At 42.4% G+C, this 21,648-nt stretch overlaps 1 protein-coding gene and 1 long non-coding RNA gene across 5 annotated transcripts in view; both read left to right on the top strand.

Annotated features, from left to right (window-relative positions):
- runx3 (RUNX family transcription factor 3) overlaps positions 1-21,648 on the top strand; it is an 81,500-nt gene that overhangs the window by 6,393 nt on the left and 53,459 nt on the right. The gene's annotated exons all lie outside the window — the stretch shown is intronic.
- Positions 13,280-14,409, top strand: LOC139027631 (uncharacterized). The gene is made up of 3 exons (XR_011479751.1): positions 13,280-13,325; positions 13,534-13,575; positions 14,375-14,409. It is a non-coding gene; the product is annotated as an uncharacterized lncRNA (long non-coding RNA).

Raw genomic sequence — 21,648 nt, 5'->3', positions numbered from 1 at the left:
TACTGTGGTATTGATTAAATACACATCACTGCTATCATGCTTTTAATAACCTCATCCCTTTTGTCTGAGAGAATTGAATTATGAACAAACCCAGGCTTGTAATGTTTTCAATCACTTATCATGCAGTTGTATAACAGCTGCCCTGAACCCCAGCTAGTGTCATACACTGAGGCAGCTGACAATTAGGGGCAAGCAACAGTCTAATACCACCAGTGATTATGCATGGTGACCTAAGTTTGGCAATAATTAAGTTACAGGAAGCTTATATAAGTGCTGTTATGTAATTTTGCCATGCCATAAAGTGTTAATTACCATGTGATTAATCAACTAAATGAGACTCTAGTTGTACTAATGAAGGAGATAATAGATCAGATTACAACCAACAACGGATTTACAGGAAATTAAAGAATGAAAATGAAGATCCTTCTTGAAAATGAATGAGTGATATATTCTTTTTTGAACTATCTTGTCTATCAAAAGAAGCCAACACTAGACAAACAGAGTCCATTTGAAGTGAATTTGAAACTTCTACAGAATGTTGTTGTTTTTCATAAGGCATGACCCCTCCCTGCTTAGTAATACCGTTAAACAGATGTTTCGAACAACATCCGATCTGTAGACACAACATAAAGAATCATCCCATCTATTTCAGCATAGTTTTATTTTCACATGCAGCTAATTTGAGTTGCCTACATACAGTATGGCACATCTGGTTTTCAACGTGGAGACATCGAACAACTCAACAGCAAAACAGCTCAACAAGCCAGAATGTGAAACTGAACTAAAGACTGAAGCCTCTTCTTCCTTCATTATGATAAATCTTAATCATGCTCAAAACGTCCATAGCCCATCCCTCTTCCCAAAAGCAATAAAGAAAAAAATTAATTACAGTGGAGCAAAGATGCAGATAATGATAGGATGTATAAGCTGCAGGCTATGAAATTGTTTTTGATACAAATTTTTCTCAGTTTTTCCCAGAAAAATCTCAAGTTGTTTGCATTAGTTAATTATCTTTGGTGCAATAAAACACGTTTTAGGGACGTGACAACCTTCCCAAAAAGTAGAACAAGTTATCTCAAGAGATGATCATTTCAGAAATGGGAAATGACTACGTGACTTTTTTTGCAATTTTAAAAATCTGCTCCAAATTATGATTCAAAGATGTCTGCAGAAAGAATAAGGTGTCAGCTATGACATGACACCCTGGGTTTACCCTGGGCTTATTATTTTGGTTATTGAACTACAGTAAGTAGTTGGGTAAGTAGTGGATTTACACCTGGATTACGGTAAAGGAATTTCATCATGGGTCCCTTATCTGTGCTACTCAGAAATGCATAGTTATGGATATGAATGCCATTCTCTCCATGGTCCTTTTGTTGTATGTGTGATGTAAGTGCCTTAATGTGTTTGGACCCCAGGAAGAGTAGCTGCTGTCTTGGCAGGAACTAATGGGGATCCCTACTAATCAAATCAAATCAAATTTATATAGCCCTTCTTACATCAGCTGATATCTCAAAGTGCTGTACAGAAACCCAGCCTAAAACCCCAAACAGCAAGCAATGCAGGTGTATTTGTAATAGATACAAATACAAATGGGGATGTATCCTAAATAGATACACAAATGTAGAAATATGCAATATCCTCCTTTGCATACTTGGGTATTATTCTACACACTGGCTAGTATTTTAATGAGCTCTTCCCCCAAACAAGACCAAATTTGGTTGGTCCGGACCATATCTGAACGAATCATAGACATCTATGTTTCACAAATTTGGACTTCAAAGTACAGCACAGTAGAGCACAGTACAGCACAGCACAGTAGAGTACATTACAGTAAAGTAGATTATAGTTCAGTACAGTACAATAAAGTACATTACAGTAAAGTAGATTATAGTTCAGTACAGTACAGATACATTACATTACGTAAAGTAGATTATAGTTCAGTAAGTACAATAAAGTACATTACAGTAAAGTAGATTATAGTTCAGTACAGTAATAGTACATTACAAGTAAAGTAGATTTAGTTCAGTAACAGTAAAAAAGTACATTACATAGTAGATTATAGTTCAGTACAGTACAATACATTACATTACAGTAAGTAGAATTATAGTTCAGTACAAGTACATAAAGTACATTACAGTAAAGTGATTATAGTTCAGTACAGTACAATAAGTACATTACAGTAACTAGATTATAGTTCAGTACAGTAACAATAAAGTACATTACAGTAAAGTAGATTATAGTTCATACAGTAAAATAAGTACAGTACAGTAAAGTAGATTATAGTTCAGTACAGTACATATATACATACAGTAAAGTAGATTATAGTTCAGTACAGTACAATAAGTACATTACAGTAAAGTAGATTATAGTTCAGCACAGCAACAGTAGAGTACATTACAGTAAAGTAGATTATAGTTCAGTACCAGTACAATAAAGTACATTACAGTAAAGTAGATTATAGTTCAGTACAGTACAATAAAGTACATTACAGTAAAGTAGATTATAGTTCAGTACAGTACAATAAAGTACATTACAGTAAAGTAGATTATAGTTCAGTACAGTACAATACAGTACATTACAGTAAACTAGATTATAGTTCAGTACAGTACAATAAGTACATTACAGTAAAGTAGATTATAGTTCAGTACAGTACAATACAGTACATTACAGTAAAGTAGATTATAGTTCAGTACAGTAAAACACATATATTACAGTAAAGTAGATTATAGTTCAGTACAAGTACAATAAAGTACATTAAAGTAAAGTAGATTATAGTTCAGTACAGTACAATACAGTACATTACAGTAAACTAGATTATAGTTCAGTACAGTACAATAAAGTACATTAACAGTAAAGTAGATTATAGTTCAGTACAGTAAAAAAGTACATTACAGTAAAGTAGATTATAGTTCAGAACAGTACAATAAAGTACATTACAGTAAAGTAGATTATAGTTCAGTACAGTACAAATAAGTACATTACAGTAAAGTAGATTAATAGTTCAAGTACAGTACATATACAGTACATTACAGTAAACTAGATTATAGTTCAGTACAGTACAATAAAGTACATTACAGTAAAGTAGATTATAGTTCAGTACAGTACAATAAAGTTACATTACAGTAAGTAGATTATAGTTAGAACAGTACAATAAAGTACATTTCAGTAAAGTAGATTATAGTTCAGTACAGTACAATAAAGTACATTACAGTAAAGTAGATTATAGTTCAGTACAGTACAATACAGTAAATTACAGTAAAGTAGATTATATTCAGTACAGTACAATACTATTACAGTAAAGTAGATTATAGTTCAGTACAGTACAACACAGTACATTACAGTAAAGTAGATTATAGTTCAGTACAGTACAATACAGTACATTACAGTTTACTCAACTCTAGTGTACTCTACTGTGTACTGTACTGAACTATACTCACCTTTTTTTTAAACTTTACTGTACTGCACTCTACTGTGCTCTACTGTATTGTACTGTGCCCTACTGTACTGTACTGTGCTCACCAAACTTGTGAAACATAGACATCTATGATTGGGCCAAATCAAAGCTGGACCAGACCAAAAATCAATGTCTGCAGCCTTTGCTTATTCATAATATTTAGGATAGGAAATGGTTGAAAAATGTATATATGCCTAAATAAAATAAAAAATATAGACTTAGCTTTAAATTTGATACCAGATTTGACATGCTCCTGTGGATTTCCCATGTTTCGGCTCATGAGTCCTTTTACATGGAAATGCCCACACCATACTCACAGTGAAACTGTCTTCTGTGCATTGAACCCTCTGTTTAATGTATTTACAGTCTATATTTGGCAGATAAGGGATTTGGCTTTTACATTAAGTTGTTCCAGCAAATGTTAAATCCCCTTGGATTGATGAGGAATTGAAAAATTCTATGGTTGAGAGGAATGAGGCAAAAGGTATGGCAAATAAGTCTGGCAGCCCAACTGATTGGCAAACGTACTGCAAATTAAGAAATTATGTGACTAAACTAAATAAAAATAAACTATAATATGAACCAAAGGGAAATAATATAAAGAATGAGAGTAAAAAGTTTTGGAGCACCTTAAATGAAATTTTGGGAAAAAAAGCCAACTAGGCTCCATCATTCATTGAATCAGATGGCTCATTTATCACAAACCCCATTGATATTGATAACTACTTTAATGACTTTTTAATTGGCAAGATAAGCAAATTTAGTGATGACATGCCAGCAACAAACGCTGACACTAAACATCCAAGTATATCTGAACAAATTATGAAAGACAAGAATTGTACTTTTGAATTCCGTAAAGTCAGTGTAGAGGAAGTCAACAAAATATTGACTGATGATTGGCTGAGAGAAATTGATGATAAAATGATCAAATGGGGCCTGTCTTGTTAGACTTCAGCGCAGCTTTTGACATTATCGATCATAGTCTGCTGCTGGAAAAACGTATGTGATATGGCTTTACACCCCCTGCTATAATGTGGATAAAGAGTTACTTGTCTAACAGAACACAGAGGGTGTTCTTTAATGGAAGCCTCTCAAACATAAATCAGGTAGAATCAGGAATTCCCCAGGGTAGCTGTTTAGGCCCCATGCTTTTTTCAATCTTTACTAAAGACATGCACTGCTTTTGAGTAAGGCCAGTGTGTCTATGTATGCAGATGATTCAACATTATACACGTCAGCTACTACAGCAACTGAAATGACTACAACACTTAACAAAGAGTTGCAGTTAGTTTCGGAATGGGTAAAAAGGAATAAGTTAGTCCGATATATTTCCAAAACTAAATGCATTGTATTTGGGACAAATCATCTACTAAACCCTAAACCTCAACTACATCTCATAATGAATGATGTCTAAATTGAGCAAGTTGAGGTGACTATTGGAGGTGTACCTGTGGATGTATTTCAAGGCTTACCTTCAAACTCAGTGCCTCTTTCCTTGACATCATGGGAAAATCAAAAGAAATCAGCCAATACCTCAGAAAAAACATTTGTAGACCTCCACAAGTCTGGTTCACCTTGGGAGCAATTTCCAAACGCCTGAAGGTACCACGTTCATCTGTACAAACAATAGTATGCAAGTATAAACACCATGGGACCATCATACCGTCATACCGCTCAGGAAGGAGACGCGTTCTGTCTCCTAGAGAAGAATGTAATTTGGTGCGAAAAGTGCAAAACAATCCCAGAACAACAGCAAAGGACCTTGTGAAGATGCTGGAGGAAACAGGTACAAAAGTATCTATATCCACAGTAAAACGAGTCCTATATCGATATAACCTGAAAGGCCACTCAGCAAGGAAGAAGCCACTGCTCCAAACCGCCATAAAAAAGCCAGACTAAGGTTTGCAACTGCACATGGGGACAAAGATCGTACTTTTTGGAGAAATGTCCTCTGGTCTGATGAAACAAAAATAGAACTGTTTGGCCATAATGACCATCATTATGTTTGGAGGAAAAAGGGGGAGGCTTGCAAGCCGAAGAACACCATCCCAACCGTGAAGCATGGGGGTGGCAGCATCATGATGACAATTATGTGGATAAATTGAAGCAACATCTCAACACATCAGTCAGGAAGTTAAAGCTTGGTAGCAAATGGATCTTCCAAATGGACAATGACCCCAAGCATACTTCCAATGTTGTGGCAAAATGGCTTAAGGACAACAAAGTCAAGGTATTYGAGTGGCCATCACAAAGCCCTGACCTCAATCCTATAGAAAATTTGTGGGCAGAACTGAAAAGCGTGTGCGAGCAAGGAGGCCTGCAAACCTGACTCAGTTACACCAGCTCTGTCAGGAGGAATGGGCCAAAATTCACCCAACTTATTGTGGGAAGCTTGTGGAAGACCACCCGAAACGTTTGATCCAAGTGAAACAATTTAAATGCAATGCTACCAAATACTAATTGAGTGTATGTAAACTTCTGACCCACTGGGAATGTGATGAAATAAATAAAAGCTGAAATAATCTCTCTATTATTATTCTGACATTTCACATTCTTAAAATAAAGTGGTGATCCTAACTGACCTAAGACAGGGAATTTTTAGTAGGATTAAATGTCAGGAATTGTGAAAAACTCAGTTTAAATGTATTTCTCTAAGGTGTATGTCAAATCAAATTCAAATCAAACAAATCAAATTTATTTATATAGCCCTTCATACATCAGCTGATATCTCAAAGTGCTGTACAGAAACCCAGCCTAAAACCCCAAACAGCAAGCAATGCAGGTGTAGAAGCACGGTATGTAAACTTACGACTTCAACTGTATATGATGTACTGTTTTATCTTTAGCTCATTCAGTACAAACATAGTTCACTGTTTTATCTTTTGTTTTATATGTAATGTGTGAGCTTTGGTGTTTGGGCCCCAGGAAGAGTAGCTGCTGCCTTGGCAAATGTCAAATGTCAGTCAGTTTTGGTGGTCATAATGTATTTTACAGGTGATTCAGCTTTACCAGCCACAGGATTTGGGAAATTTGTACATGCATAGTATGTATACTGAACAAAAATATAAATGCAACATGTAAAGTGTTGGTCCCATGTTTAATGAGCTGAAATAAAAGATCCCAGAAATGTTCCATACGCACGAAAAGCTTACATCCCTGTTAGTGAGAATTTATCCTTTACCAAGATAATTAATTCACCTGACAGGTGTGGCATATCAAGAAGCTGATTAAACAGCATGATCATTACACAGGTGCACCTTGTGCTGGGGACAATAAAAGGCCACTCTAAAAGGTGTAGTTTTGTCATACAACACAATGCCACAGATGTCTCAAGTTTTGAGGGAGCGTGCAGTTGGCATGCTGACTGCATGAATGTCAACCAGAGCTGTTGCCAGATAATGTTAATTTCTCTACCATAAACCGCCTCCAATACGTCCAACCAGCCTCACAACCGCAGACCATGTGTAACCCGCCAGCCCAGGACCTCCACATCCGGCTTCTTCACCTGCGGGATCATCTAGGACCAGCGACACGGACAGCTGATGAAACTGTTGAGGTTGCACAACCGAAGAATTTCTGCACAAACTGTCAGAAACTGTCTCAGGGAAGCTCATCTGTGTGCTCGTCGTCCTCACCAGGGTCTTGACCTGACTGCAGTTCGGCGTCGTAACCGACTTCAGTGGTTACAGCGAGCGTGTATCAGCGTGTATGGCTTCGTGTGGGGGCAAGCGGTTTGCTGATGTCAACGCTGTGAACAGATTACCCCATGGTTGCGGTGGGGTTATGGTATGGGAAGGCATAAGCTATGGACAACGAACACAATTGCATTTTATTAAAACACAGAGATACTGTGACGAGATCCTGATGCCCATTGTCATGCCATTCATCCACCGCCATCACTTCATGTTTCAGCATGTCGCAAGGATCTGTACACAATTCCTTGTAGCTGAAAATGTCCCAGTTCTTCCATGGCCTACATACTCACCAGACATGTCACCCATTGAACATGTTTGAGATGCTCTGGATCGACGTGCACGACAGCGTGTTCCAGTTCCCGCCAATATCCAGCAACTTCGCACAGCCATTGAAAAGGAGTGGGACAACATTCAAAATTCCACAGGCCACAATTAATAGCCTAATCAACTCCATGCGAAGGAGATGTGTCACACTGCTTGAAGAAAATGGTGGTCACACCAGATACTGACTGGTTTTCTGATCCACGCCCCTACTTTTTAAATCATTTTTACTTTACCTCCTTTTTTCCCCAATTTCGTGATATCCAATTGTTAGTTACGATCTTGTCTCATCGCTGCAACTACCCTACAGACTCGGGAGAGGCGAAGGTGGAGAGTCATCCAAAACACAACCCTGCCAAGCCGCACAGCTTCTTGACACACTGCTCACTTAACCCGGAAGCCATCCGCACCAATGTGTCGGAGGAAACACCGTCCATATGACGACAGAAGTCATTTGTATTGGTATTTGTGACCAACAGATGCATATCTGTATTGCCGGTCATGTGGAATCCATAGATAAGGGCCTAATGAATTTATTTCATTTGTCTGATTTCCTTATATGAACTGTAACTCAGTAAAATCTTTGAAATTGTTGCATGTTGCGTTATATTTTTGTTCAGTGTAGTTACCATGGCAAGGCACAGTTTTTGTTAAAAGGGTAGTTAAAAATGAACAACAATGCGTGCATACTGAAACTTAATACTGAAATGCCCATTGACAGTAAACATGACAAGATTACTAAGAATGACAAGAATTCTAAAAAACAATGTAATATGAGTTGTGCAGAATGAAATATATGAATACATTTCCCCCCTAAAAGACTGACCTAAGGTAACCTTAGTGTGGATCTGTTGCTGTACTTTCTCTCCAGCTGCTCAGTTCTGTAAAAACTCAGCAGAAAGCCCTACACGAGGGAATCCCCTCTCGGCTATGGAGCAGAAGTGGTCTCTCTATCCCTTCCCATTCTCTCTCCCTTCTCTGTCTGGTGATAGGTCACTCCGTCTGGCTCTGAAACTCTTCTCACGGACACACACACACACATATACACACATACATACACAACATACAGACTGTGAGTCAGAGAGGAGTGCTGTACAGTGTGTCAACGTGATGACCATATCATTCTCTCTCTCTCTCTCTCTCTCTCTCTCTCTCTCTCTCAATCCCATCTGCGCTCAGTGTAATAGTCTGTAAGAGCTCACAGATGGCCTACTGCTGCTTTTATCACAGTCAAGGACAACCCATAGTTGGAGTAAACGCAGACTTGAAATGACTAATACTGGTGTAGTAAATTTACAAACAGAATTTTTAAAAACCTTAATTATAACAGAGATTTGATTGTACATGCATATTTATTTAGTTTTGTTTGCATTGGAAAAATACAGGTTATATTAATGTGATGGAAGCCGTCCTCCCTGGCAGTGGTGAGAAATCAGGTACTATCACCTCTTACATGCTGTCATACACAAACCAGACCATCACCAGAGGGTTAAACCACTGAGATTTAAAGCCTCACAAACCAGACCATCACCAGAGAGTTAAACAACTGAGATTTAAAACCTCACAAACCAGACCATCACCAGAGAGTTAAACAACTGAGATTTAAAGCCTCACAAACCAGACTCCTCTTTTTGCGGCCACACAACCTACACTGAACCTTAATTTCACCATCAACACAAAACCTCTTATCTTCACACCATCTCATCCACCATCCCCTTGGCTTTCACGCACGATAAAGAAAACTGCAGGGCTACCTCTGCAAACTTAACCAACCCAGCAGAAAGACGTGTGTTACATGTAGCTAGGGACCAACCGAGGCTCCTTTAATCAGCATAATGACACAGCGAACAGTCAGCCAGTCAGTCAGTGGACTAGAAGGCTGTTAGCGAGCGTTTGATCAGGCTAATCACCACACGACAAGCCAGACTCTAGCCTCCTGATTTGGTTTATAAACGCTCTTTGTCGTCGTCGTTAGCCTGTCGTTAGCCTGGCCCGCCCTGGCGCTGAGGAGCCCGAGGGGCCAAACACAGCAATCAGAGGATTAGTGAGCAGTTAGGGCTCCTCAGAGGCTCTGAGTCACAGAGAGAGTGAGGAAAGTACGCTACATTGCATTGCATGGGGCAGGGTGCTAACCACTCAATGGCAACATCACTAGTGATTAGTCACAAAGATTATGAGAGGAAACATTCAGCCACATGGACACATGGAACTCATAGAGAGACAGAGAGAGCTGCATGCAATGGAGAGAGATAGTGTCCGTCTGTCCGGACACAGTAAGAGTTCAGAGTAGAGACGAGAGTTCAAGTAAAATCACAGTGATGACAGCTGGTCTCTTCTCTTCTCATGATTTCATTCAAACTCAATTGGGTTCAATTTGATGATTGACAGTAATGATTTTGTGTTCAAAAGAGTGGTTTTATTGCAGGTGATGAAAATAATTTCTGTCTGTGAGACTCTTTAAACTCTCTGACTGAGAGGAGCCACACCCTTCCTGCATCGGAATGAAAGCCTTCAGGCCCAGTGCAGTCGCTCGCTGCTTTCAGAGTTGTCTCACGTCTGCAGTGGAAAGTACCATGGACAGTTGTCAGGAAACAGGCGCTGGGTCACTGTTTTATTCTAGTCTCGCTCTCCAGTGAGCCAGACAGGGCCGAGGAGATTGAACTCCAGTGAAGAGAAATATATGCAATTTCAATATTTAGAAATCCTTTGAGGCGTCTTTACACTTGAATGTGTGACAGAACCTGGGAGGACCTCCGTTAAATACCAAAACAAGGATGAAGGAGTTTAACAAGGCAGGGTAGCTGCATAGACAACAAATGAGTGAGTGAGTGAGTGAGTGAGTGAGTGAGTGAGTGAGTGAGTGAGTGAGTGAGTGAGTGAGTGAGTGAGTGAGTGAGTGAGTGAGTGAGTGAGTGAGTGAGTGAGTGAGTGAGTGAGTGAGTGAGTGAGTGAGTGAGTGAGTGAGTGAGTTGAGTGAGTGAGTGAGTGAGTGAGTGAGTGAGTGAGTGAGTGAGTGTGGTGTGTGTGTGTGTGTGTGTGTGTGTGTGTGTGTGTGTGTGTGTGGTGTGTGGTGTGGTGTGTGTGTGTTGGTGTGTGTGTGTGTGTGTGTGTGTGTGTGTGTGTGTGTGTGTGTGTGTAGACAGTACAGTTAGTGGTGGGAAAAGTACCCAATTGTCATACTTGTCATACAATTGGAAAACCAGAATGCATTTTTATTTGCAGATAGCCAAGGGCACACTCCAACACTCAGACATAATTTGCATTACTTAAGTTATACTTTTAAGTATTTTTACTTAAGTATTTTACACTAGGCACCAATGTGTGAGAGTGTCCTGAAGGCAAAGGGGGTGGGCCAGTTTATGGTCCAAAATGTATTTAACAACATGAACCAAAGATGATCATATTGGCACAGTCAGGATTGTTTGGTGAATTCCTCACCGGATAGCCTTTTTCTTCTTAGCAGTCATACCACTCATACGTGACATACCTTGTCTTGTTCCTTCATATTTCCATGGGGACAGCCTATACTCTACAACAAAAATGAAAACATGTGGCTTTTGTTGCAGGAAGGAATGAACAACAGCATTCCGTGAGTAACCACATGAAAGGTTCCCCTGGCCATGAAGGCAGGCTCCCCTGCCTCCTGCTGACACGACTGTGACTAATTAACTAGAGAACAGAACTGACACTCCAGTCTATACATCCTCTTTCCTCTCCACCTCTCCTCCCCTTTCTTCTGCTCTCCTCTCCCCAATCTCCATCTTTCTTCTCCTCTCCTCTTCTCTGCTCCCCTCTCCTCATCCACACTGTTTAATTGTACAGGGCTCCTCTCTGGGTTCCGGCAGAGGGGACAGCCACACACGAGCACAAAGGGGCATTGTCTGCTGGTGAAAATGTGGTTAACAGGCCCAGCTATAATGGCTTGGCGGCTGTTGGCAGCCATGCACACTTCCTAATATTCGGTTCACATGCGATTTCATTTGGGAAAACACTGAGTTATGGGGCTTTGCCTTTGTGCGAGAGGGACGCCTCAACTTATTTTCAGAGCCGGCGGGCTAGGGTTCACCCCTCGCTGGGTCTCTCATTGCGCTTCTATATTTGTGTGCGATGTCGAGCTACAGGATCACAGACAGACTCCCATTTTGGCAGGGGGAAGGGGAAAAATGTCTCTGTTTGCCAGTCAAACGTGTTTGGCTGTCAGACTGAAAGGCTTCCAGAGCTCCGAGCTGTCTCCTCTTCTCATCAGGGTGACACGTTTGATCTCTCAGAGACCATTTAATACKCAGAGGGAAGTTCAACTGCTGGGTGGTTTGATAGGCAGTGCTGTGCAGCAGGGCACCAGGCAGCAGTTCAGAGAGGAAAGGGTTGCTCACCTCACTGTGGACAGTCTGGATGTAATCACAGTGTCTGTACACTGAATCTATAAATGTCTCATGGCATTACTTTTGTCCCTGCCCACCATAGGTGTGTGGTTACCCAGTGTGGAGTGTGAGGAAGTGCAGAACCAGTGAGCTAACATGTCTTGAGGCTGTGTTGGGTACAGGGGTGGTGATGCAGTGCGTAATGACTTCACAAACGTGGGCCACAGTCAAGCCACAGTTACACATCGAGAAGCTGTTTGTTGGATTGGTGAAATGGTGGGCGAGGACTTCATCAACTCACACCACAGTCTCACAGTACAGTGTGTGGGACGTGGGGCGGAGGTGGGGGGGATTGATATGGTGACCTCATAAACATGAGCCACAATCACACATAGCAAACCAGCGTGGTGGAGTGTTAGAGTGGTGGAGTGTCAGAGTGGTGGCGTGTTAGAGTGGTGGAGTGTTAGAGTGGTGGAGTGTTAGAGTGGTGGAGTGCTAGAGAGGTGGAGTGTTCGAGTGGTGGAGTGGTGAAGTGTTAGAGTGGTTGAGTGTTAGAGTGGTGGAGTTTTACAGTGGTGGAGATTTAGAGTGGTGGAGTGGTGAAGTGTTAGAGTGGTGGAGTGTTAGAGTAGTGGAGTGTTAGTAGTAGAATGTTAGAGGTGGAGTGGTGGAGATTTAGAGTGGTGGAATGGTGACGTGTTAGAGTGGTGGAGTGTTATAGTGGTGGAGTGTTAGAAGGGTGGAGTGTTAGTGATGGAGTGTTAGTGTGGTGGAGTGGTGAAGTGAAGTGTTAGAGTGGTGGAATGTTAGAGTGGTGGAGTGTTAGTAGCAGAATGTTAGTGGTGGAGTGGTGGAGTTTTAGAGTGGTGGAGATTTAGAGTGGTGGAGTGGTGACATGTTAGAGCGGTGGAGTGTTAGTGTGGTGGAGTGTTAGTGTGGTGGAGTTTTTAGGAGGGTGGAGTGTTGTGTTGAGTGGTGGAGTGTTAGTGTTAGAGTGGTGAGAGTGGTAGAGTGGTGAGATTGTGTGGAGTTAGTTGGTGGAGTTTCAGTAGTGGTGAGTGAGTTAGTAGTGGTGGAGTGTTAGAGTGGTGGAGTTGTGATGGGTGAGTGTTAGTGTGGTGGATAAGGGTAGTGGTGGAGTGTTGTAGATGTGGTGGAGATATTTTAAGAGTGTGGATTAAGTCTAGAGTGGTGGAGTGAGTTTGAATGCGGTGGATTGTTGGAGTTGTTAGTGTGAGTGTTGAGTGTGGGGGAAGTATAGTGTTGGTGGATGTTAGGAGTGGTGGATTGTTAGAGTGGTGGAGTGTTAGTGTGGTGGAGTGTTAGTTAGGTGGAGTGTGAGTGGTGTGTTTAGGTAGTGGTGGTTAGTGTGTGGAGTGTTAATGATGGAGTGTTAGTGGTGGTGAGTTGTAGTGGGTGGAGTGTTTTAGATGTGGTGGAGTATGGGTGGAGTGTTAGTGTGGTGTAATGTTAGTGTGGTGGAGTGTTAGTGTGGTGGAGTATTGTGTGGTGGAGTGTTAGTGTGGTGAGTGTTAGAGTGGTGGGTGTTAGAGAGTTAGAGTGTTAGAGTGTGAGAGTGGGAGTGTTAGTGTGGTGAAGTGTTAGTGTGGTGTGGATTAGTTAGTGTGTGAGTGTTAGATTGGTGGGAGTGTTAGTGTGGTGGACGTTTAGTTGTGGTGAGTATTATGAGTGGTTAGAGTTGGTGGAGTATTAGTGTGGTGGAGTGTTAGAGTGGTGGAGTGTGATGTAGTGGGGAGTGTATAGTGTGGTGGAGTGTTAGAGTATTAGTTGTAGAGTGTTAGATGGTGAGTATAGTGTGGTGGAGTGTTAGGTGGTGGAGTGTATAGTGTGTTTGAGTAGTTAAGAGTGTTAGTGTGGTGGAAGTATTAGGTGGTGAGTGGAGTGTTAGAGTGGTGGAGTGTTAGTGTGGTGGAGTGTAGTGTGTGGAGTGTTATGAGTGGTGGTGTGTAGAGTGGTGGGAGTGTTAGAGTGGTGGGTGTTAGTGTGGTGGATGTGTTTAGAGGTGAGGTTTAGCATGTGGTGGGCTTAGCTGTGGTGGAGTTTTGGTTGGTGGGAAGTTTAAGTTTGTGTGGAGATGTTAGTGTGGTGGAGTGTTTAGTGGTGGAGTATATATGTGGTGTGTAGTGTTGTGTAGAATGTTCAGTGTGGGTGGAAGTTGTCGTAGGGAGTGCTAGTGGGCGTGTTTAGAGTGCGTGGAGATGTTAGTGTAGATTATGTGTGTGAGTGGTGGAGTGTTAGAGTGTGAGAGTGTTATGAGTGGTGGATTTGTGTAGGCAGTGTAGAGTGTGCTGTCTAGAGTGTGGAGTAGTGTATGGTGGGAGTGTTGAGAGTGGTAGGAACGATTAGAGTGGTGGAGTGTTGAGTGGGGATATTTTAGAGGTTGTGAGTTGTTAGAGTATTAGAGTGGTTGGGAGTGTTAGTAGTATTAGAGGCATGTTAGTAGGTAGAGTAGTGGTGGAGATGGTGAGTGTTATGAGTGGTGAGAGTGTTAAGAGTGAGTGAGTGTATAGATGGTTGAGGTTAGTGTGGTGGAGTGTTAGTGTGGTGGAGTGGTTAGTGTGGGGGAGTGTTAGTGTGGCTGGAATGTTAGGTTGTGGTGATGTGTTAGTGTCGGTGAGTATGTATGTGTGTGGAGTGTTAGAGGTGGTGGAGTGTCGAGTGTGGATGTAAGTGTTGAGTGAGTGTTAGATGGTGGAGGTTAGTTGGTGGAGTGTTCAGGTGAGGTTAGTGGGTGGGAATGTATAGGTGGATGAGTGTTACGTGTGGCTGGAAGTATAGTGTGGTGCGGTGTTCAAGGTAGTAGAATGCTTAGTGGTGAGTGGTGTGAGTGTTGAGTGGTGGGATTCGTAAGAGTGGTGGAGTTTAGAGTACGGGAGTGTTAGTGGTAGATATTAGTGGTGGAGTGTTAGAGTGGGGAGTGTTAGAGTGGTGGAAGTTTTAGAGTGGTGGAGTGTTAGAGTGGTGGAAGAGGTAAGAGTGGGTGGAGTGTTAGAGTCGGTGGATATTTAGAGTGGTGGCAGTGTTTTCGAGTCATTCGCGAGAGGTGGTGGAGGTGTTACGAGTCATTAGAGAGTGGCTGGAGTGTTGTAGATAGAATTTAGTGGTGGGTGGTGGAGTCTTTAGAGTGGCGGAGGTTAGAGTGGTGGAGTGTTGAGTGGATAGTAAATGTGTGCGTGGAAGTTTTAGAGTGTGGAGTGTTGGTAATTATTGAGTGGAAGTGTTGAGTGTGTGGGGTGGGGTTACGGTGTGGAGTGTTTTAGAATGGTGATGTAGTTGGGGAAGGTTGTTCAGAGTGGATGGAGTGCTGAGTGTGGTGGAGCTGTTAGTAGTAGTATGTAGTGTGGTGATTTAGTGTGGTGGATGGATGTAGTGTTGTGGAGCTGTAGGTTAGTGAAGTGTGGTGGAAGTGTTATGAGTGGTGGCAGGTTAGTGTACTGTAGAGTGGAGTGTTAGAGTGGTGAGTGTTTGAGAAGTGGTGAGTTTAGTGTGGTGAATGTCGTGTAGAGTGGGGAGTGTTGAGGGTGGTGACGAGGGTGTGGAGGTGTTTATTGTAGGGTGGAAGTGATTAGAGTGGTGAGTGTTGAGTCGGTGGAGTGTTAAGTAGTGGTGGAAGTGTCTAAGTGTGTGGTGTCTTAGAGTGGTGGAAGTGTTATGTGATAGGTGTGGAAGTGTTAGTGTTAATGAGGGTGGAGTGTTAGTAGTGTTAGGTGGTGAGTGTAATGTGGTGAGATGTTAGTTGGTGGAATGTTAGTTGTGGTGGAGTGTTTCAGTGTGGTGGAGTATTAAGTCGTGGTGAGTGTATAGAGTGGGGAGTGTTAGAAGTGGTGGAGTCGTTTAGTGGGTGGCACGTGTTCGTGTGGTGAGATCGTGAGGGGTGGAGTGTTAGTGGTGGAGTTAGTGTGGTGGAGTGTTAGAGTGGTGGGTTAGTGTGGTGGATATGTTAGTTGTGGTTGGAGTTTTAGTGTTAGGTGGAGTGTTAGTTGTGACGTGAGTGTTCAGTAGACTAGAATTTAGTGTGGAGTGGTGAGTTGTGGGTGTTAGAGTGGATGGAGTGTAAGAGTGGGTGAGTGTTAGAGTCTCGTGATTGTTCAGTGTAGGAATGTTAGTGTGAGTGTTAGCAAGTAGGTGGGTGTTAGAAGTGGTGGAGTTTTAGATGGGTGGAGTCGTTTAAGTAGGGGGTGGAGAGGGATAGAGTGGTGAGTGTTTAGAGTTGGTGGATATTATAGAGTGGTGGAGTGTTAGGTATAGAGTGGTGGAGTGTATGTACTATTAGAGTGGTGAATGTTTAGGGTAGTAGAGTTGTAGTCGTTGGAGTCAGGTGGAGTTTTAGGAGTGGGGGAGTGTGAGAGGTGGGGAAGTGTTAGCGAGTGGCGTGAGTGTTTTGAGTGGTGAGTTTCAGTGTCGTGGATTATGAGTGTTAGATGTGGTGGAGTGTTTAGAGTGGTATAGAGTGCGTGGGGAGTGTTGAGTGGTGGTATGTTAGTGTTAGAGTGGGGGTGTTAGAGTTTGAGTGTTAGCAGTGGAGTGTTAGAGTTTGAGTGGTGGAGTGTAGAGTGGTGAGTGTTAGTGGGTAGTGGAGTGTTCAGTGTAATGTTAGGTAGGGGGGAGATGTTCAGTGTAGTGGTGAGTGTTAGAGTGGTTGGAGTGTTATGAGTTAGTGTTAGATGGTGGAGTGTTAGTGAGTGGAGTGTTAGTGTATGGTGGAATGTGGTGGCTGGAGTGGTTAGAGTTGGTGGAGTATTAGAGTGGTGAGGGTGTTAGTAGTAGAATGTTAGATTGGTGGAGTGGTGGAGTTGTAGGTTGTAGAGTGGGTGGATGTGTGAGAGTTAGAGTGGTGAGAAGTGTTAGGTGGAGTTGGAGTGTGAGAGTGTTAGAGTGGTGAGTGTTAGAGTGGTGGAGTGTTAGTGTTGTGGAATTGTTAAGTTGGTGGAGTGTTGTGTGGAGATTAGTGTGGTGGAGGTTTAAGTTAGTGGAGATGTGAGTGGTGGAGTGGAGTGGTGTGGAGTGTTAGGTGGTGGAGTGTTAAAGCAGTGGAAATAGTGTGGTTGGAGTGTTAGAGTGTTAGAGGGTGAGTTTAGAGTGTGAGTGTTAGTGTGGTGGAATGTTAGTGTGTGAGTGTAGAAGGTGGTGGAGTATAGTGGTGGAGTGTTAGTAGTAGTGAAGTGTAGTGGTGTTAGTGGTGGAGTGGTGGAGTGTTAGAGTGGGGAGAGTGTAAGAGTGGTGGAAGTGTTGATGTGGAGTTTAGTGGTTAGAATTGTTGAGTGTGGAGTTTAGAGTGGTGGAGTGTTAGAGTGGTGGAGTTTTAGAGTGGTGGGAGTGTTAGAGTGGTGAGAGATGGTGAGAGTGTTGAGTGGTGGATTTTAGAGTGGTGGAGTATTAGAGTGGTTGGTTTGTTGTATTAGGAGTTGAGTTGTAGTGGGAGTGATTAGAGGTGAGTGCGATTTAGAGTGAGGGAGATGGTGATGTTTAGTACGTAGAATGTTATGTAGGTGGGTTTAGAGTGGGGTGGAGGTTAGAGTGGTGGAGGTTATTAGGTAGAATGATTGGGTGGAGTTAGAGAGTGTGGAGTGTGTGAGTGCTTATTGAAGTGGTGGAAGTGTAGTGGTGAGGTGAGTTAGATGATGATGTTGGGTGGAGTGTGAGTTTAGATTACAGGTATTAGATGTGGAGGTGTTAAGTGAGTAGATGTTAGTGGTGAGTGGTGGAGTTTTAGAGTGGGGGGTGTTAGGTGGTGAGTGGTAGTGTATATGTTAGTGGTGGAGTGTAGAGAGTGGGCTGTGGAATGTTGATTTAGAGTAGCGTGGCAGTAGTTAGATGGTGAGTTGTCTGGACGTTTATAATTGGTGGATTAGTGGTGGATGTGTTGGTTTTAGGTGTGGAGTGTTAGTGGTGGAGTGTTGGAGTTTTAGAGTGGTGGAGTGTTAGTGGTGGAGTGTTGGAGTTTTAGAGTGGTAGAGTGGTGGAGTGGTGAACGATGGCTTGATAAACATGCATCAACAGCCCAATCACAGCCCGAAGCAGCAGACATTTCTACCTTTATCTGACCTTAGCTCAATTCAAAAATTTCCTCACCAGTGGCTCAATTATGCCTATTAACAATGATTAAGCAAAGCACATTTTAAGGAAAGTAACAAAAGGGAATTTGGTCGCAAGAATAACTGTCAAAGAAACAGAATATCGGTATGTTCATAATATCCTTTTAGCCTATTTTTGTGATGCGCAACAAAACACATTCTGAATACTCTACCACACAGACATAGAATTGGAGCTGCCTCCCTGTCCCAAGCTGTTCCCTGGCCCTGGCCTCAGCCTGCGTGTGGTAGCTGAGGCTAGCTGGAGCTGTGATCTGGCTCCGGCAGGGCTCTGGCAGTGGTATGGTATGGCAGTTAAACTGTCACTGGGAGGAACTATAAATCTGCTGCTGAAGGTGAATGTAGCGTGATGCTGCTGCTGCCACAGGTGTGCTGCCTGCCAGTTAGTTCCTCTGTATTCTACAGCCGTCTGTCTACCGTATCTCCCCCATCCAGAGGAGGCTAGGATCACGGCTCCTGCAGCCGGACACAGTTGGCTGAGGCTCGCCGGAGTGAGTCAGCCAGTCGGGGGTGTGTGTGTGCGTCTGTGTGTTGGGGGTGGGGGTGGGGCTGCTGTCACTTTGGCAATGCCGAGGCACATATTGCAGCGATTACCACAGCGGAAAAATGTTTTTCTGCAACATGCAATTACTACAGATTACAGATTGCCTTCCTTGCATCAGAAGAACTCACCAGAGAGAGGAAGAAACACTGGGATGGGTGCCTGCACAGACAGACAAACTTATAGACAGACAAAGAGACAAAGAAAGAAGAGAAATGATTACAAGTCATACTAAAAACCTCAAAGATGGATGAGTTGGTGCATTCATGAGACACATTTAGAGACTAAGGTCATGGACAGTTAGGGCCAAGTAAGGATCACTCTAAATACAATCTGCTACTTCACCATGAAGCTAAATATTCCTATTTGGAGGATAAACAAGTCTCTTCAAGTTTGCAGAGTGCAGAAGTTGAAGTGTATGATTTACCAATTACAAAATGACGTCAATGTATACAAAACATAGTTCAAAGCCTAATCAGACGTGGCAGTATAACGGAGTTGATGAGGCAGCATTCAGGTCAGGTCATCAGTCTACTGCCCTCAACAATACATCATACTGGAACCGCTAGCTCGGCAAGAAAGGGCCCACAACTCACACGCAACCAACTAGATCAAAACTCAACCAAACGTGCTCCTATAATAACACAGCTCTTTTTGTGACTTTATCATCCAATGGTACTCTTAGTGGCTTTCCAATGAATAAACACCACGCATAACCACATCACAGCCTTCTAACTGTCATCGTGGAGCGAGTGTACCCGACAGATGATGTGTGAGGGCGGACCAATGGTGACATGAGAGTTCACAGAGAGAGTCCTCAGGGCAGGCCTGGAGGTGTCCCCTTGAACTGCTACTAAAGGACAGGGGTGACAGGGGTGGGGTCTAACCACGGAGTAAACCCTACACCCTGATCTAAACCTTTAAATCAAACACGCACGACTTGAAACTATTTCTTACACAACATCTTTGATCTGGTATTGATAAAGCATGTCAATGTGAGGTCACACTACCGACAAGTCAATTGATCTTTGTATACCTTTAATTTTCATGCTACCAAATTGAATTATTATGCAATCGTTATGGTGTAGTACTTTTTTGTCTGGTTTAGTGCAGACTTTAGAAGAATTGGACACATGCTAGGGCGTATCAGAGGGAGAGTATATGAGTACTACTACAGGAGAACATACAGTACAGTCACCTCACCTCTAGTCACGTCTGCAGCAGCCCCCTCTAGAGAGAGTCCTCTCTCTCTCTCTCTTCTTCTCTCCTCTCGTCTCTCTCGCTCTCTCTCTCTCTCTCTCCTCTCTCTCTCTCTCTCATCTCTCTGCTCTTCGTCTCTCCTCCTCTCTCTCTCTCTCCTCTCTCTTCTTCTCTCTCTCTCTCTCTCCTCTCTCTCTCTCTCTCTCTCTCTCTCTCTCTTCTCTCTCTCTCTCTCTCTCTCTCTTCTCTCTCTCTCTCTAGCGCTCTCGCTCTCCCTCCCTCTCTCTCTCAAATCAATTAAGGGCTTTATTACATGGCAAACACATATGTTTAACATTGTCAAAGCAAGTGACACTAGATAATAAACAAAAGTGAAATTAAACAATAAAAATCATAGTAAACATTACACTCACAAAAGTTCCAAAAGAATAAAAACATTACATGCATATTATGTGCAAATAGTTAAAGTACTAAACGGTCAAATAAATAAACATAAATATGAGTTATATTTACAATGGTGTTTGTTCTTCACTGGTTGCCCTTTTCTTGTGGCAACAGGTCACAAATCTTGCTGCTGTGATGGCAGACTGTGGTATTTCATCCAATAGATATGGCAGTTTATCCAAATTTGGTTTGTTTTTATAATTCTTTGTGGATCTGTGTAATCTGAGGGAAATATGTGTCTCTAATATGGTCTTACATTTGGCAGGAGGTTAGGAAGTGCAGCTCAAATTCCACCTCATTTTGTGGGCAGTGTGCACATAGCCTGTCTTATCTTGAGAGCCAGGTCTGCCAATAGCAAGGCTATGCTCACTGAGTCTGTACATAGTCAAAACTTTCCTTAAGTTTGGGTCAGTCACAGTGGTCAGGTATTCTGCCACTGTGTACTCTCTCATTAGGGCCAAATAGCATTCTAGTTTGCTCTGTTTTTTGMTTAATTCTTTCCAATGTGTCAAGTAATTATCTTTTTGTTTTTCTCATGATTTGGTTGGGCCTATTTGTGTTGCTGTCCTGGGGCTCTGTGGGGTCTGTTTGTGTTTGTGAACAGAGCCCCAGGACCAGCTTGCTTAGGGGACTCTTATCTAGGTTCATCTCTCTGTAGGTGATGGCTTTGTTATGAAAGGTTTTGGAATCGCAACCTTTTAGGTGGTTCCAGAAATTAACGTCTCTTTTCTGGATTTTGATCATTAGCGGGCATGGGCCTAATTCTGCTCTGCGTGCATTATTTGGTGTTTTACGTTGTACGCCGCGGATAMTTTTGCAGAATTCTGCATGCAGTCTCAATTTGGTGTTTGTCCTATTTCTCTCTCAAGTGCTGAAAGTTAAATGTCTCGGAGTATGTTGATAACAATTGTGGCGAAATCCTATTTTCCTTTCGGCWGGGTTAATACCTGCCTGGCGCCCGAACAAAATCTTCTTTACCTTTCTCTAATTAATAATGCTACACAGTGATCTGACTGGCCTCTTCATCGCAACCAATGGCTTCACTCAGTTACTGTAGCTAGCTGTAGTGCCCAGAGACAAGACAGAGACAACCCCAACCGCCATTATTTTACTTTAATAAGCCCTTGGCTACACTCCGCACCTTTTAAAACATGTAGGCTGTGGATTAAAGATGCATGAGCTGAATGTGCTGGTTGTCTATCTCTGCGACTGCACTATTTCAGCTCGTCATGCTTACATAGTAATTAGCTGCTGGTTTTGGAGATGTTACAGACTCATTCATCATTTTATGGGATATACACTGCTCAAAAAAATAAAGGGAACACTTAAACAACACAATGTAACTCCAAGTCAATCACACTTCTGTGAAATCAAACTGTCCACTTAGGAAGCAACACTGATTGACAATAAACTTCACATGCTGTTGTGCAAATGGAATAGAAAAAGGTGGAAATTATAGGCAATTAGCAAGACACCCCCAATAAAGGAGTGGTTCTGCAGGTGGTGACCACAGACC

The sequence above is a fragment of the Salvelinus sp. IW2-2015 genome, linkage group LG4q.2 (assembly GCF_002910315.2).
Source record: "Salvelinus sp. IW2-2015 linkage group LG4q.2, ASM291031v2, whole genome shotgun sequence".
NCBI classification, from domain to species: Eukaryota; Metazoa; Chordata; class Actinopteri; order Salmoniformes; family Salmonidae; genus Salvelinus; species Salvelinus sp. IW2-2015.
Note: the sequence above shows the minus strand (reverse complement) of the source record. Positions and strands in the feature narration are given on the sequence as shown.